Source organism: Dendropsophus ebraccatus, chromosome 4, assembly GCF_027789765.1.
Source record: "Dendropsophus ebraccatus isolate aDenEbr1 chromosome 4, aDenEbr1.pat, whole genome shotgun sequence".
Lineage (NCBI taxonomy): Eukaryota > Metazoa > Chordata > Amphibia > Anura > Hylidae > Dendropsophus > Dendropsophus ebraccatus.
Genome location: NC_091457.1, coordinates 45,732,746 through 45,749,165, shown reverse-complemented (window position 1 = coordinate 45,749,165; position 16,420 = coordinate 45,732,746).

Below are 16,420 nucleotides of genomic sequence, written 5' to 3'. Positions count from 1 at the left end.
TCTGTTCACACAATGTTGAAATTGAGTGGATGGCCGTCATATAACGGTAAATAACTGCCATTATTTCAATAAAACAGCCGTTGTTTTAAAATAACAGCAAATATTTGCCATTAAATGGCGGCCATCCACTCAATTACAACATTATGTGAACAGAGCCTTTCTGTGTTTTTAATCCACTCCTGATTTTGGTTGCTATGAGGACCTGACATGGGGACCAAATACTGCCTGAAATATACTGTGTGTGAACCCAGCCTAAACCTGTACCGCCCTGGTACCTATCCTTGGTCCTGAAACAGCTTTGTAAACAGCATTTTGAGCTTCTAGATTCAGTGGAAACCAAGTTTCTCACTCTCAAGGTGGCTTTTCTTTTGGCTGTCACTACAGCCAAGAGGGTAGGTGAACATCAGGCCCTGGCAGCTGGTGAACATTATACTACTTTTCTGGAGGACAAAGTCATACTGAGGTACTTACCAGGTTTTCAACCCAAGGTTTCTTCTTTTGCAAATATAAACCACTCCATCCTGCTTCCGGTTTTTGCTCCAGAGGATTTGGAGGAAGGAGAGGACTATTCGCACTCGATGTGGTCAGAGCATTAAAGATATATCTTCAGAGAACTCCTGCGTTCAGGATAGAAGAGAATTTACTAGTCCTGTTTCAGGGAAAGAACAAGGGCAGGAAGGCATCAAAGCCATCTATTTTGCGCTGGATCTCCGACTGCATTAACTTGTCTTACACCACCGCAGGAAGAGAAGCTCCAGATTTCATTAAAGCGCACTCGACCAGAGCCGTTTCCACTACCTGGGCGGAAAGATGCTCTGTTCCTTTGGACCACATACAGTATGCAACTCGGCTACTTGGTCCAATCCACTCACCTTCGTGAAACACTATAGAGTTGACGCTCTACTCTCTAGGCAAACGATGTTTTCTAGAGCAATATTAAGTTCTGTCACAGCATAAGAGCCCTCCCTATAGGGGTGTTTGCTTGCTACATCCCCATCTGTTGTGCTGCCAATATGGACGATAGGAAAGTTAACATTTATTATGTTAATGTGTTTTCCTGAGTCCTATTGGCAGCACAAGAGTCCCACCCTAGTATGTACTTTAGAATTTACTCAAGGGGAGGGGGCCATAGAGGGCCTATTATAGCGAACGGGGTGGAGTTCTTAATTTTGCCTCATTAAAATATTCCCTTGTCCATAGGTACACAGGGGTGGAGACACCCCATCTGTTGTGCTGCCAAAAGGACTTAGGGAAAACATTAACATAATAAATGTTAACTTAGTTGTTCTGTAGTTCAGGGAATGCACATTCTTGTTAGAAGACTCTAACCTGATGTTATGTTCCCATAGCACCAAAAACTAATTTTCTTACCTTCATCAGCACTATTTAAATTTAGGAAAATTAACTAATGTTTCATTAAAGTTTTTATGTTAAACATATTTAAAGAGACTCTGTCAGCAGGTTTATGTTGTATGTGTGTGTGGGGGGAGCAAGAATCATATTCTCCTGCATATTAGGAGAATGTCTGAGAAGAATGATGTAAATAAACACTGATCTGTTCTCTCATTTCTCTCACTAGTTATGCTGTGCTCATTTAAGATTACCTTTATTCTCAGCTTCCCCGGTACTATGGGAACATAACAGCAGGTTAGAGTTTCCCAACCTACTGTTAGTTTCCTTTTAAGGCTATGTTCACACAGCTGGGCTACATTCAGGACATTCCTGCAGCCGGAATGTTCTTTTGTTACTATTGATTTGCGGGCACTGTTATGTGTGCCCGCAAATCAATTAGCCATTCACTTCAATGTAATGTGCAGCCGCCACACATTACATTGTGTGAACAGCCTTCATTATTACTGTAATTTCATTTTTCTCTATTAAAAACTTAAATTGCTACATAAAAACTCAGGGCCCATAAAAGAAAACATGGCATGAATGTTCATCATTCCTAAATTCTAAGGGATTTATTTTAAATATTTCACATGTCTGAATGTGGAACTCTGCTTTTCTGACCTGCTAAGTGACACATGGATCAATACAAGTTGTGAAAAACAATAGAAGAAATATAATTTTGTATGCAGTGAGCTATGCCAAAGTGCAGTACAGGTCGCAGTTTTGACAGTATCTGTGTAAGAAGAGAAGGAAGTTGAGTATCATGCGTTCTACCACAAGGGGGCTTATAGCTATTTTCCTTTCATATGGTCAGGTACAGTACCCATTATCTGCAGCATTATATAGTGTGTGTATATCATTAAGCAAGTACTGTTTATCCTATTTTAATTGAACCATGGGAGGAAGCAACCTTTTCCCCCTATGCAACTATGGTCTGTAAAATGGAAAAGAACCATAGAAGACTGTCAACAGAAAAAGACCATCTTGTTTTCTCTAAGTATTTTGTTTCTTATTACCTTAGATATATGTTTTTTTTTATCCCAGGCAGGTTTGAATTCAGTTATTGTAGATTTACCGACCACTTCTGCTAAAAGTTTGTTCCAAGCATCTACTACTCTTTCAATAAAGTAATATTTTGTCATGCTGCTTTTGATCTTTTCCCTAACTAACCTCAGATTGTGTCTACTTCCCTCCTGAACCTTTAAGCCCTTACCATATTTAACCCCTTGCCACAGCCACTTTTGGGATTAAAGGGCAACTGACAGCACGGATATGCCTATATTCGTGCTATCAGTTTCCCACTGTCGCAGTGCATACATACCTTCACTACTGCTGTGGGATCTGGTGTGTTGCTAAAAAAAAAGAGGGGGGGCAGGGGCTGATAGTGTCACAGACCTGTCTCTGTGACACCATCAGCCCCCCTCTCCGGCCACTGCTATATCTTCAGGCCGCCTCCTACTTCTTCTGTCTGTCAATCATTGTGGAGGAGGCATGAGAAAAAAAGGGCAGCAACCACAGAGCAAAGTGGGAGCTGACAGCTATATATGAGCTGGTGTGATCGGCAACAGGTAACTGGCAGCACAGATAGATATATTAAAAATCAGCAATTCTGGCGCTTTTTTTCCCCTCTTTTCGTTTGCCGTACGGGAACACTATTGTAATATTTTAGTAGATCAGATAATTACGCATGCCACTTTATATAATATGTTAATTTATCTATTTACTTTTATATGCTTTATTTGTATCATGGGATAAGGGGGTAATTTAAATTTTAATTGAGAGAGGGGCGTATTTTTAAAAAACAATTTCAGTGTTTGTTTTTTTTTAACACACTTTAAGTCCCCTTGGAAGAATTTTACATGCAATCCTTAGATTTTATATACTGTTCATTGCTATGCCATAGGCATAGCTTTGATCAGTGTTATCAGTGATCTGCTTATTGAGCCTACCTGTGGCAGACTCAATGAGCAGAGTGCCGATCAGACCGCATGAAGGAAGGTAATAGACCTCCAGCATTCCAGTACAGTAATTGGGACCCCCGTAGTCACACTGTGGGGGTCCCTATCGGTAAGTGAAAGGAGCTGCTTCTGTCACTTATACTTAAACCCTGTGAATGTGCCACAATCTTGGCATTTAAGAGGTTAATAACAGACTGCAGCATGATTGTGCAGCCTGTCATTAATGGTGATGGCCCAGCTGCTGACTGCAACCAGCCCCCACCTTCTCTAGAGTGCGCTTCATAGCGGGATATACATCCAGTACGTACTTCTATGCCCAGGGTCATCTGGTGAAAGGCGGCCAGGGCATCCAGGGCATCCAGGGTCGTCTAGGGGTTAAGGACTGGGCTGTATTTTTTAAATCTGACCTTTCACTTTCTGTTTTAATAACTTCATGACACCTAAACTTATCCAAGTGATCCTGAGATTGTTGTCTCGGGACAAAATATACTTCATGTTAGTAGTAAATTGTGGTTGATAGATTAACTAAAACTCCACTAAACATAAAACATACACTAACAACAGGGACAGTCAGATAGACTAACAGGGACGAGGATTAGGTACAGTAACAGGAGTCAAGATCACATATTGCAATAGAGGACAAGGTGAATATCAGCTGCAGTAACAAGGGCAACAATAGGTACTTTAAGGGAAGAGAATCGAGACTGGTACAGGATAGCAACAGGGGACAGGATAGAGCAACAGATACAGTAACAAGGGGAAGGAGACAGTATTAGTTATAGCAACAAGGGACAGGGATGACTGTTATGTAACGTAACAAGGGTCAGGGGCCGACTATTAGATAGAGTTACAGGGTGGGGTGACAATTAGGGCAGGAAGGGGTTATTCAATGCTTTATGCTGTACATTACTGTGTTGGCTCTGCTGTTTCCTCCTGGCTCTGAATTCCTCCCACACACAAAGAAGAAGATCAAGGCCAGGAAAGCTGTCAAAGGCCTGCCCCTCTAGTTATTCTCATAGTGATTGGTTCCCCTGTACAGTCGAACCAATCACGGACTGAGCTGAGTGATAAGGGGTCATTGGTTGGATACAGTGACCGGTCATTCTTAGCGCAGCATTTACATGAGGATGTGTTCAACAGCAGCAACCCTGGATGTACCTGCACTTGATTTAAAGGGGTTAAATAGTTACGTAATGTTGGTTGGTTGTTACTGTCGCTTACTCTTAAGACTAAAAAGAAATGCAATATCTTATATAGAAAAAAAAAGAAAAATTATTTCAAGACAAAAATATGTTATTATTGTGCCATTTCTAAGTTACTGTAATTTAGCCTACAGACAAACAGTCATAGTCTATTTTTTTGCACAAGATAAGTGTTTGATTTTGTAATTCTATATAAAATAACACTGTGTACTTGAATAGATCAATATTGGGAATAAGAGGTCTATCAGCCATGTCCTTCTGCTTAACCGATAGCCAGCAGCAAGAGGTCAATGTTTCTGTCAGAAAGTCTTTGTAAAGCCTACAGAGGGGGTAGTTATAACATATTGGTAGGAAGAGGAGTGTATCTTTTTCTATTCTCGGCTATCAACACATCAGAGGATGAGCTTCATGGTCCCTTACAGCACAATGAATACAACAGACGTGGCTTACGATATGTGGATGATTAAATGAGAGTTGGCGGGACCAATGTTCCTGCTCTTCTGGCTTTAAAGGTTCATTAAATCTTAGTCATGGCAAAAAGTAAATATACTAATGGCTGGTCTCTTTATTACCGTAATTGTCTTTGTGCCGGAGCTGCTTTTAGTGAGAAGAAATTCACTAAGGATATGAATTAGTTGCAGAAGAAAATGTTAGTATGATTAGATCATTCCTAAAGGGCGATTTCAAGACAATGAAAAATACTGTAATCAGCTTATTACAGGTGTAGTGAACTGAAGGTGTACAAGAATTTTTTCGTTTTTGAGCAGCTACAGTTCTGCTAAAGATACTGTATGTATTTTACAACAATTAAAGGAGAAGCAATTTCTAAAATGTGGCAGCGGGCAGGGGCATGGGGTTGATTGATTACAAGTAGGAACTTACCACTCCCCATGCCCACCAGTGTTGCAAACAAGTGCACTTATTTATACTGTATCTGAGGAAGGGAGTACATACACCTGAAACGTGTCATGTTTTTGTGATTTTTGTATTAAAACTTTTCTGCTGTATGAAATAGTGAACATCTTTGTAGCACATGTTTATATTTTCTTGTTTTTTTGTTTTCTTTGTCATATGACACGGCCCCCTGTCTGGAGTATGCCATTATAGTGGTGCATTCAGATTGGCAGTCCATTAGTGACTTCCCATATCCACCTAGTTGAACCGGACTCCAAGACGATTGGAACCTCAGGGAAAAGGAGTAATACGCACTAAGCCCAGGTGGTTAATAGGTGAGCACCTTTTTCACCTTTATATTTTTTTGTCTCCTGTGGTAATACACAAGGCGCCTGGGCCTGGTTTTTCTTGCTTTTTTTCTCCATTTCCTGCAGTATAGGTCACCTTGCATTGTGGGTTTTGATTGCATAATGTGGATAAGATTTATTACAATTTCATTCACTACATTGCTTTTGTATACCAAGACCAGAATTACCAATAATACCAGTATACAAGGGACAAATCATAGTGCAACACCATGACTACTGCCATTATCGCCACAATGTTACTATACTATGCTAAAACCAAAATCACTTTATATAGTGACCATAAATTGATAGATACCAGTTCTACACAGGCTCTGAAGACCAAAGACAGTGGTTTATATTGAGAAACTTACAGGGGGGGCATTTATCCACCATGTAGACATCTTCCTTTGTAATTACCATCTAGTATCTCACTTATGTAGGCATCTCCCGTGTATGTTCCAAGTTGGTAAGCCCCCTATAGGCAGTTGTACCCCAAGTAGGCATCCCACACCCTTTGTAAAAAGTGCACGAGAACAAGTTTGGGGAGCTAGGAGAGAAAGAGGCATCTTGCGGCCGGAGGTGTAATCTTGTCTGCGGGCACAAGTGTGTTTGGAAGAGTAGGAAGTCAATAGGTCCTTGCTTTGCCAATCAGAGTGATGCATGATTTAACTGTGAGCACTTATTACAAGTCTTTACAGTTAAAGGGCCAGATGCTGATGCTGACCCTGGCCAAATTTGAATGTGATTTACACATTACAGATATATTTGGGGCACTTGCGTTAGGCAATTCACAGTAGCATTGGCACTGGCTCAAAAGTGAATGTTGTGGAAATATTTTTTTTCCTGGCAGTGGGTCACTTTCTTTAAAAGGGATAGAAAACCCCTTCAAACTGTCAGTCCATAAGTAGCATGAACATTGTACAACAGTGAAATATAGGTTCAGTAGTTATCATGTTCTCTGTGTTGAGGTTAAATGGTGTCAAAACATACAATCATTGAGGGAGATTTATCAAAGGGTGTAAAACATAGACTGGTGTAAACTGCCCACAGCAACCAATCACAGCTCAGCTCTGGTAAAATGAAAGCTAAACTGTGATTGGTTGCTTGGTATTTACTCTCTTCTATCTAGACAAAAAACTGTGACTTTTCTTCCTGAGGCCATAATAATACCCAAACCCATTTTTCAAAAATTTAATTGGTGAAGCAGAATTTCAGATTACTTATGTTTGTTATTTTGAAAATGTACTCTTTGTTAGACTAGCAATTGCCAGGACTGATGGATAGATGATAAACGTAGCCCCCTTTCCTTTGTTTCTCTTTGGGAATGTGAGTTGTAATGTAAAATATGTGAGAGGAGCAAAGTGAATCCAGCAAAGCTTTGCTTCATTGACATGTTGATATTTGCAAAATTTGTTAACAAAATTTGCAAAAAAAAAGGGGGGGTTATTCACCTGTCAGCGCTACCCCGGTGTCCACTTACAGTGTCTTCAGCCGCATCAAGCCTGCTTAGGCAATCACTGAGATAGCACCACAGCCAGTGATTGGTTGAGTGGGCTGTTACTCTTGAGATGCAAGGGTGACAACCCACTCAGGCAATCACTGGTAACATCGCTATCCTTTCTCAGGAACTCAGTGATTCGCTTAGTGGAGAGTGACAGCCCATTCAGCCAATTGATTGGCTTAGTGGACTGCCACTCTCAAGGCAAGAGTGACAGCCAATCAATGGCCGTGTTGCTATCCCTCAGTCAGTAATTGGCTGAGCAGGCTGGGGGCGGCTGAAGACACAGAAGAGGACACCAGGGGAGTACAGACAGGTCGGTAAAGATTTGTTAAGGTTCTGTTCGTGAACTTTGGGAATTTAAGAATTTTTACATTTCTTAAAAGATTTGTTCATCTCAAATGAATATTAAGAGATCGAGCAGGATTTAAGTTTTCACATCTTTAGTATCACAGTGGTAGTGTGATTTTCAAACAGCCATACTCGCACAAACAGACCTATGGAAAGAGCAATACTATTTGAATGTACAAGATTGTCCCAATGCCCTACCTTTTTTTTATTTGGATATATGCTCTATATACAGTAATAATAATTAAAATTAACTAAAAATAGCAAAGACACTAAATGACCACCCTATTTATTGAATTGGAATCCTAGCAGAAAAAAATGTTCAGTGTTTCTCCTTACTGAAAGGTAATAACATTATTCCAGCCACTAATTTGCTCAAAGAAAATCTAATAACTTGAAATTCAAGGAATTTCCAAAACGTGTGTGAATATGTTTGAAGTCTCTCAGTAAAAAGGATTGAGATAGTTCTTACTCCTCTATTCTCATCAGTCAAAGTGATGAGCAGAAATTGTCAGGAACCCTAAGTATGGCTCATTGCGCTTTTATTTCTTGTCTGCTTTGAAGTTATCTATTACTGGCAGCCCACCCCCCTGGGGAACCTGAATGTAGATTTTATTCCATCCTGCTCCAAACTCAGAATTCAGTAGAACAAATAAAAGCAACACAGGAAACAATGAGAAGGCAATGAGCCAATACATCATGAAACAGGGAGATTCTAAGTTATGGTAAAATGTTTTATGATAAGGTAAATTATCATCATAATGGATGGTGGGCCCAGGCAGGTGTTTAGAAAAACGATCTAGGTACCAGGCTTTTATACAGACACTTGGAACTGACATGTTATCAAGTGAAGACAATAGATGGCATTGGTTATAATGATGCTTGAACGCATTGAACTACTGTATATTGATCCATGCACTGGACTCATCTCTGTCTTTTATTAGACTGCTGAGAGGGTAGACTAACAGGGGACAATGCTTCTTCCAGAGGATAATCTGTTTATTCTTCTGCTTTATGATAAAAATTGTATTGAGCCATTTAAATAAATATTGATCAAGGCATCAGAGCACTGATCTAAGTGAGTAGTGTTATGCAATAGAACAGGATTGATCATTATAAGCAGTCTAATGATTGCTTATTACAGATATCGAGGGGGACTTAAAAAGTGTTTAAAAAAAGTCTAAAATAAAAGTTCTAATTTACCCTTCTTTTTCCGTTTTAAAAAATCAGTGTATACAAACAATAACACATGGTAGTGTAGTGGCCCAGAACAGAAGATTTTTCCTTAATGATAAGTCTGTATCTGTATTTATTTATATTCTGACTGTATCTGTTCTGAAAGGAATAATGGCCACTACAAACTGTTAGTGTTATGTCACCCCCAGTGTTCAAGTTTGGTATTACTCATATTTCTCATACATATTGGTTTATTTGTTGGTTAGTAGTGTGATGATGCAACTGACCTGGTATCACGTGATCTCCCTGGCTGCCATAGTAACCATAACAGCCGTTGAGCTCTGGTTGGGAGCAGTTGGTCACACCCCTTTTTCTAGGGACTACCTTCAAGGGGGAAGGACGTGTTTTCCTGTGTCTCCTCAAGAAGAGATGCCACAACCCTGCGGTATCCTATCTATTGCTGGTCTGAAGTATTCCTGTCTAGTCCAGATCATCCAGACTCTTCAATTATCATATTTATCTAAGATCTGGGCGTCGTTTCCAGTCACAGTCGCTTCATCATTGTTAACAGCAAGTATCCTATTCAGCCTGTTTACCCAGCATCATATTACCGAGACTACTACGCCCATCATTCAATTGTCCCTCACTCAAAGTAACGCTACTACACCACGGCCTATTGCAGCATCAATTACTATTATCAGTTATATTTAAAGCGCAACTATAAAATATTTTGACCTTTCAGTTTTAGTTAGCTTAGGTCATGATAAGAATTTTTCCAATATACATTAATAACCTAAAATGAACAGTTTTTTTTAAATACATAAGGCTGATTAAGCCCTTATAGCCCTCTCTGCCTCTCACTTATTTCTGCATTCCTGCTGGACACACCCCCTCCCTGGAGATCCGTCCTGAGTGTAAGGACTCTGACAGGAGGATCAGATAACAGCCCTGACACAGAGAGAAACATAAAAAAAACCTCCTCTCCCCCTCCTCCCCTCACCTCCTAGCAGCACATTCTCCCCCCTCCCCTCACAGAGGTGACTAAGCAGAGCTGAGGGGGTTGTGTGTGAGGAGCAGCGCAGGGGAAGAGCTGGAGCTGACATTATCCTACAGTGTAATGAGAGCAGGTCACTGTATCTAATCCCACTGTGTGTGATACCATCTGCTGGGGCTCTGTATCTAATCTTACATTGTGATACTGTATGCTGGGGCTGTATCTAATCCTGCTATGTGTGATACCATCTGCTGGGGCTCTTAATCTAATCTTACATTGTGATACTGTATGCTGGGGCTGTATCTAATCCCACTTTGTGTGATACATCTGCTAAGGTGCTGGTCAGTGAATGGAGAGACCCAGCCAGGGAGATGAGGGATAGGCCACGCCCACATTCTCTCAGTCAGAAGAAAAATTCATTTATTCTTCTGAGCCAAACAACTGGTGATATCTCAGTGAGCGTACAAGCTATCAACGCAGTTTAGGGCTCTTTTTAAAGGGTAACACGTGGGCTTTTTATTTGAGGAATTTCATTTTTTGGCTACTGAAATTATAGTTGCACTTTAAGTTTGCTTCAATCCTGGTTACGTCCAGAGAAAGACTGTTGCTATTAGTAACCACTGAGTTAATAAACATACAACTACCGTTGTTTCTGAACCCTGGCATTGGTTTGATTATTGGTGCCTTGACTAAGGACAACAAAGAATTGTGTGGTGTAGCGGGGCCCGCTTGGACAGACGCCCGTCAGTTAGTCAGCTCCCCTCGTGCCATAACCGTGACATATTAGCTGGCCCTTGACTAACTGGGCTAAATGTACTATTACTAACTACTACTCCCAACAAGCTGCCCCAGCTCACCACAGTAGAATTGACCAAAAAATGCTAATTTTTGGTCATATTATATAGCAGATAAAAAAGAATAAAATGCAAACAAAATGCCCGATCTATTCCAATTGATACCAATAAAAGCTACAGATAAGATTGCAAACATACTGCATCATAGGTGAAGTCTAATCAGCACAGTTTACATGTGATTGCAGGATGCAGAAAGGTAAATGACAGATATAGATATCGCACCTGTCAGGGTCCGATCAGCACTCTAGTAACACAATCGTGCTGTGCCAATCGATTACTATGGCATTTACTAGGCCTCCGTACCATTCATAAATGTAAACAATGTTAACATAATTCTAGAGTCACAACGGACTAATAAGGGGTTAAAAGTGGCATCATATTCCATCTCAGCCATATCCATACAGATATAGAGGGTCTTTTATAAATCCATATGTAGAAATAAGCTCCCCCTAGTAGCAGTTATAGGCAACTAGAATTATATCATTTACTTTTGGCTGTGGAAGTGTACCTGCCATTTTTAAACTTCCTGACATAATCTAGGGACATGTCAAAATTTTTGATGGGTCAGGTCTATTAGTAAAAGAAGCAAGGAGAGACATGCACTGACATGAGCCTTCCTGCTTTGTGTCAATGTGAGTGAGAAGGCTCCATAGATTTACATTTTGCTGTTGTCTCAATCATGTAACATGGAGACATGCAGTAATGTGGTATGTGGGCAGCTTTCCCCACTCCTTCTCCTGATTGGTTGGGGTGTGAACTCTCAGACCCTGACTGACTAAAACTTTTTTCTATGTCGCTATCACTAAAAGGTTTTAGCGAAATGATAGTGGCAATTTAAGAAAAGAAAAAGATCTGATCTAGGGATGGTCCGAACCGAGTTCGGTTCGGGTTTGTACGAACCCAAACTCTCGGTAATGAATCCCGCTGTCTGCCCGCACCGTGCAGCGGGCGGATCCAGCGGGAGGACCGCCTGGAAAACTGGGATACAGCCATAGCCATAGGCTGTATCCCAGTTTTCCAGGCGGTCCTCCCCCTGTATCCGCCCGCTCCACAGAGCGGGCAGACAGCGGGAATCTGATGCCGAGCGTTCAGGTTCATACGAACCCGAACCTCGGAGGGTTCGTACCATCCCTAATCTGATCCCCTTTGAAAATAAACTATATATGAAATAAATCTGCACATATTTATACAACTAAACAAAACAAAATGAATGAGAAAAAAACCTATTTCACCCAACTAGACCATCAGGGAGGTACTCTTAACTCTTTCCCTGCCCTGGACAAGCACAAATTCACACTGCTGGCACAATGGTACAGTATATACAATCACCCTGTTGGCTATGATGAGAGTTGATGAAAGTGAAATAAAGGCCTTCCTTGACATAACCCCATGTCTAGCCCTGAAAGCAAATAAGTGAAAGTATAAAGAGGAAAAAAAAAATGATTATGGTCAAGTTTGACATGAATATGAATTATTTGGGCTGTTTATAACAAAGAGCCTCACATTTCATCTCCTCCTGTACAGGCAGCACATTCAGCAATACATTACAGGGCTTGTCAACACTATATAAAAATATATGAACTGTCCATTAATATTTTGGCTCAGAGTCCAGCTGACAAGTGCAGAGCCATTCTGCTATACCTTCATTATAAATGAGAGCAGACTCTTACACTGCAATACAATGTATAGGGATGGTATCCCCCCAATTCTGCCTGGCAGATCTATACCACTGGTACAGGATTAGAGGGTAGAGATGGAGCACATGTCTGCTATACCTTCATTATAACTGACAGCAGATTAACCTGTACCAGACTCTTACACCACAATACAATGTATAGGGATGGTATCCCCCCAATTCCGCCTGGCAGATCTAAACCACTTGTACAGGATCAGAGGGTGGAGATGGAGCACATGTCTGCTATACCTTTAGTATAAATGACAGTAGATTAACCTGTCCCAGACTCTTACACTGCAAAACAATGTATAGGGATGGTATCCCCCCAATTCTGCCTGGCAGATCTATACCACTTGTACAGGATTAGAGGGTGGAGATGGAGCACATGTCTGCTATACCTTCATAATAAATGAGAGCAGATGAACCTGTACCAGACTCTTACACCACAATACAATGTATAGGATGTTATTCGCCCAATTCTGCCTGGCAGATCTATACCACTGGTACAGGATTAGAGGGTAGAGATGGAGCACATGTCTGCTATACCTTCATTATAACTGACAGCAGATTAACCTGTACCAGACTCTTACACCACAATACAATGTATGGGATGGTATTCCCCCAGTTCCGCCTGGCAGATCTATACCACTTGTACAGGATCAGAGGGTAGAGATGGAGCACATGTCTTCTATACCTTTAGTATAAACAAGAGCAGATTAACCTGTACCAGACTCTTACACCGCAATACAATGTATGGGATGCATTCCCCCAATTCTGCCTGGCAGATCTATACCACTGGTACAGGATTAGAGGGTGGAGATGGAGCACATGTCTGCTATACCTTCATTATAAATGAGAGCAGATTAACCTGTACCAGACTCTTACACCACAGTACAATGTATGGGATGGTATTCGCCCAGTTCCGCCTGGCAGATCTATACCACTTATAAAGGATCAGAGGGTAGAGATGGAGCACATGTCTGCTATACCTTCATTATAACTGACAGCAGATTAACCTGTACCAGACTCTTACACCAAAATACAATGTATAGGATGGTATTTCTCCAATTCCGCCTGGCAGATCTAAACCACTTGTACAGGATCAGAGGGTAGAGATGGAGCGCATGTCTGCTATACCTTTAGTATAAATGACATGAGATGAACCTGTACCAGACTCTTACACCACAATACAATGTATGGGGTGGTATTCGCCCAGTTCCGCCTGGCAGATCTATACCACTTGTACAGGATCAGAGGGTAGAGATGGAGCACATGTCTGCTATACCTTTAGTATAAATGACATGAGATGAACCTGTACCAGACTCTTACCCCACAATACAATGTATGGGGTGGTATTCCCCCAGTTCCGCCTGGCAGATCTATACCACTTGTACAGGATCAGAGGGTAGAGATGGAGCACATGTCTGCTATACCTTCATTATAAATCAGAGCAGATTAGCCTGTACCAGACTCTTACACCACAATACAATGTATGGGATGGTATTCGCCCAGTTCCGCCTGGCAGATCTATACCACTTGTACAGGATTAGAGGGTAGAGATGGAGCGCATGTCTGCTATACCTTCATTATAACTGACAGCAGATTAACCTGTCCCAGACTCTTACACCACAATACAATGTATAGGGATGGTATCCCCCCAATTCCGCCTGGCAGATCTAAACCACTTGTACAGGATCAGAGGGTAGAGATGGAGCACATGTCTGCTATACCTTTAGTATAAATGACATGAGATGAACCTGTACCAGACTCTTACCCCACAATACAATGTATGGGGTGGTATTCCCCCAGTTCCGCCTGGCAGATCTATACCACTTGTACAGGATCAGAGGGTAGAGATGGAGCACATGTCTGCTATACCTTCATTATAAATCAGAGCAGATTAGCCTGTACCAGACTCTTACACCACAATACAATGTATGGGATGGTATTCGCCCAGTTCCGCCTGGCAGATCTATACCACTTGTACAGGATCAGAGGGTAGAGATGGAGCACATGTCTGCTATACCTTCATTATAAATCAGAGCAGATTAGCCTGTACCAGACTCTTACACCACAATACAATGTATGGGATGGTATTCGCCCAGTTCCGCCTGGCAGATCTATACCACTTGTACAGGATTAGAGGGTAGAGATGGAGCACATGTCTGCTATACCTTCATTATAAATCAGAGCAGATTAGCCTGTACCAGACTCTTACACCACAATACAATGTATGGGATGGTATTCGCCCAATTCCGCCTGACAGATCTATACCACTTGTACAGGATCAGAGGGTAGAGATGGAGCGCATGTCTGCTATACCTTCATTATAACTGACAGCAGATTAACCTGTCCCAGACTCTTACACCACAATACAATGTATAGGGATGGTATCCCCCCAATTCCGCCTGGCAGATCTAAACCACTTGTACAGGATCAGAGGGTAGAGATGGAGCACATGTCTGCTATACCTTTAGTATAAATGACATGAGATGAACCTGTACCAGACTCTTACACCACAATAATGTATGGGGTGATATTCCCCCAGTTCCGCCTGGCAGATCTATACCACTTGTACAGGATTAGAGGGTGGTGTAATAAGGATGAGGTTTAAAAAAGAAGGAAAATTGTGCTTTGGAGGGAAATTTGAATGATCCAGGACGGCAAAAGAAATCTTGTAGGTAAAAATATGGTGGGTTTAATTCTTCACCAAAGGAGGTACAAATATCATATAAGCAGGATATCAATCATAAGAGAAATAAGGCAATAGTCTTACAAATGTCTTAGAATGTCTCTGTGGTTCAAGTCTCAGAGTCCCAAAAATGATGGGAATGTCGTCTCTTTCCCAATGGTGACTGAAGATTTGGCTAGAGAACAAAGAACTTCCTTGGGTGAATTCCTGAGGTGGGGGCTAACAAACCCCAGATGTGCGTGGAGGCTTCTCTTGAAAGATGGTATACCAAAAGACCCCCCAACCAACTAACCTTCTAAGTCTATATACTCTCCTGACCGGGAAAATATATACACTTATGCCCAAATATGGTTACACCCAGTACAACTTATATCCCAAAAATGGTATACTGGCAAAGCTCCAAGTGGATTGGTCAAGCTGGACACGTAGCTATATCTCACTATGGTCCATACATTACCCACGTGACCATTTAGACACGACCATATTAGGACTTCCAGTCATCCACCATTTTGGAGGTCAAGAAATTACTAGGTGAAAGTTCAGCCCTATACTCAATATGAGAGTGGAGAAGAGAATGAGACTGTAATACAGTGTAGATATATCTTGTATGATAATAATTTGATTCCACTAATGCCAAAGATAATATGATCCATTCAACCATTAATAAGGTTAGATGTTATAGATGGGGTTACAGGTTATTAGTTTTTTACATTTCCCCCTCTTTATGCTTTGGAGATAATTTCCAAGCATAAAATTTTCATGCAAACCCATTCATTCCTCCATTCGTATCACATTCGTATCACATTCATCCGTCACCGCATGTCACACTTTGTCATGGATCGTATTATTTTGCTTGGCTTGTGGTATAACTTGTTCCAAATTGTTTACAGACTTAGTATTTTGTATTCTCTTCACCATTTCTCTTATTATATTGTCTCCTTTGTTTACCTCTAATTTTACCTTGTTATACAATTTTTTCATTCTATACATCAGGAATATTTGATAAATAATACATAATAATACAAGAATAGAAATAATAACAATAGGATTAGATAATATGTTTCCTGCCGCAGAATTCACAGAAGTTTTCGACCACATATTTACTGATTTCTTTAAGTTTTTCCACCAACTATACCCTGACATCTGATCCCATTCATGTCGGATTTGTTCCAATTGGCCCTGTTGGTGTTGGAAAGTAATATCAGCATTCTGTAATTGTTTCTGTAACACTTCCAATAGCCCTTTATCCTTCTTTATCTCCTCAGTCCATTGCTGCCAAGGGAACTGATTTACCTGAGTAAGATTTAGTTGTATCGGTAACGCCCTGAGATGTTCTGTAGGGATAGACGTTACACTGATCTTTTTCCCCTGTATCTCTATGGCTTTTACA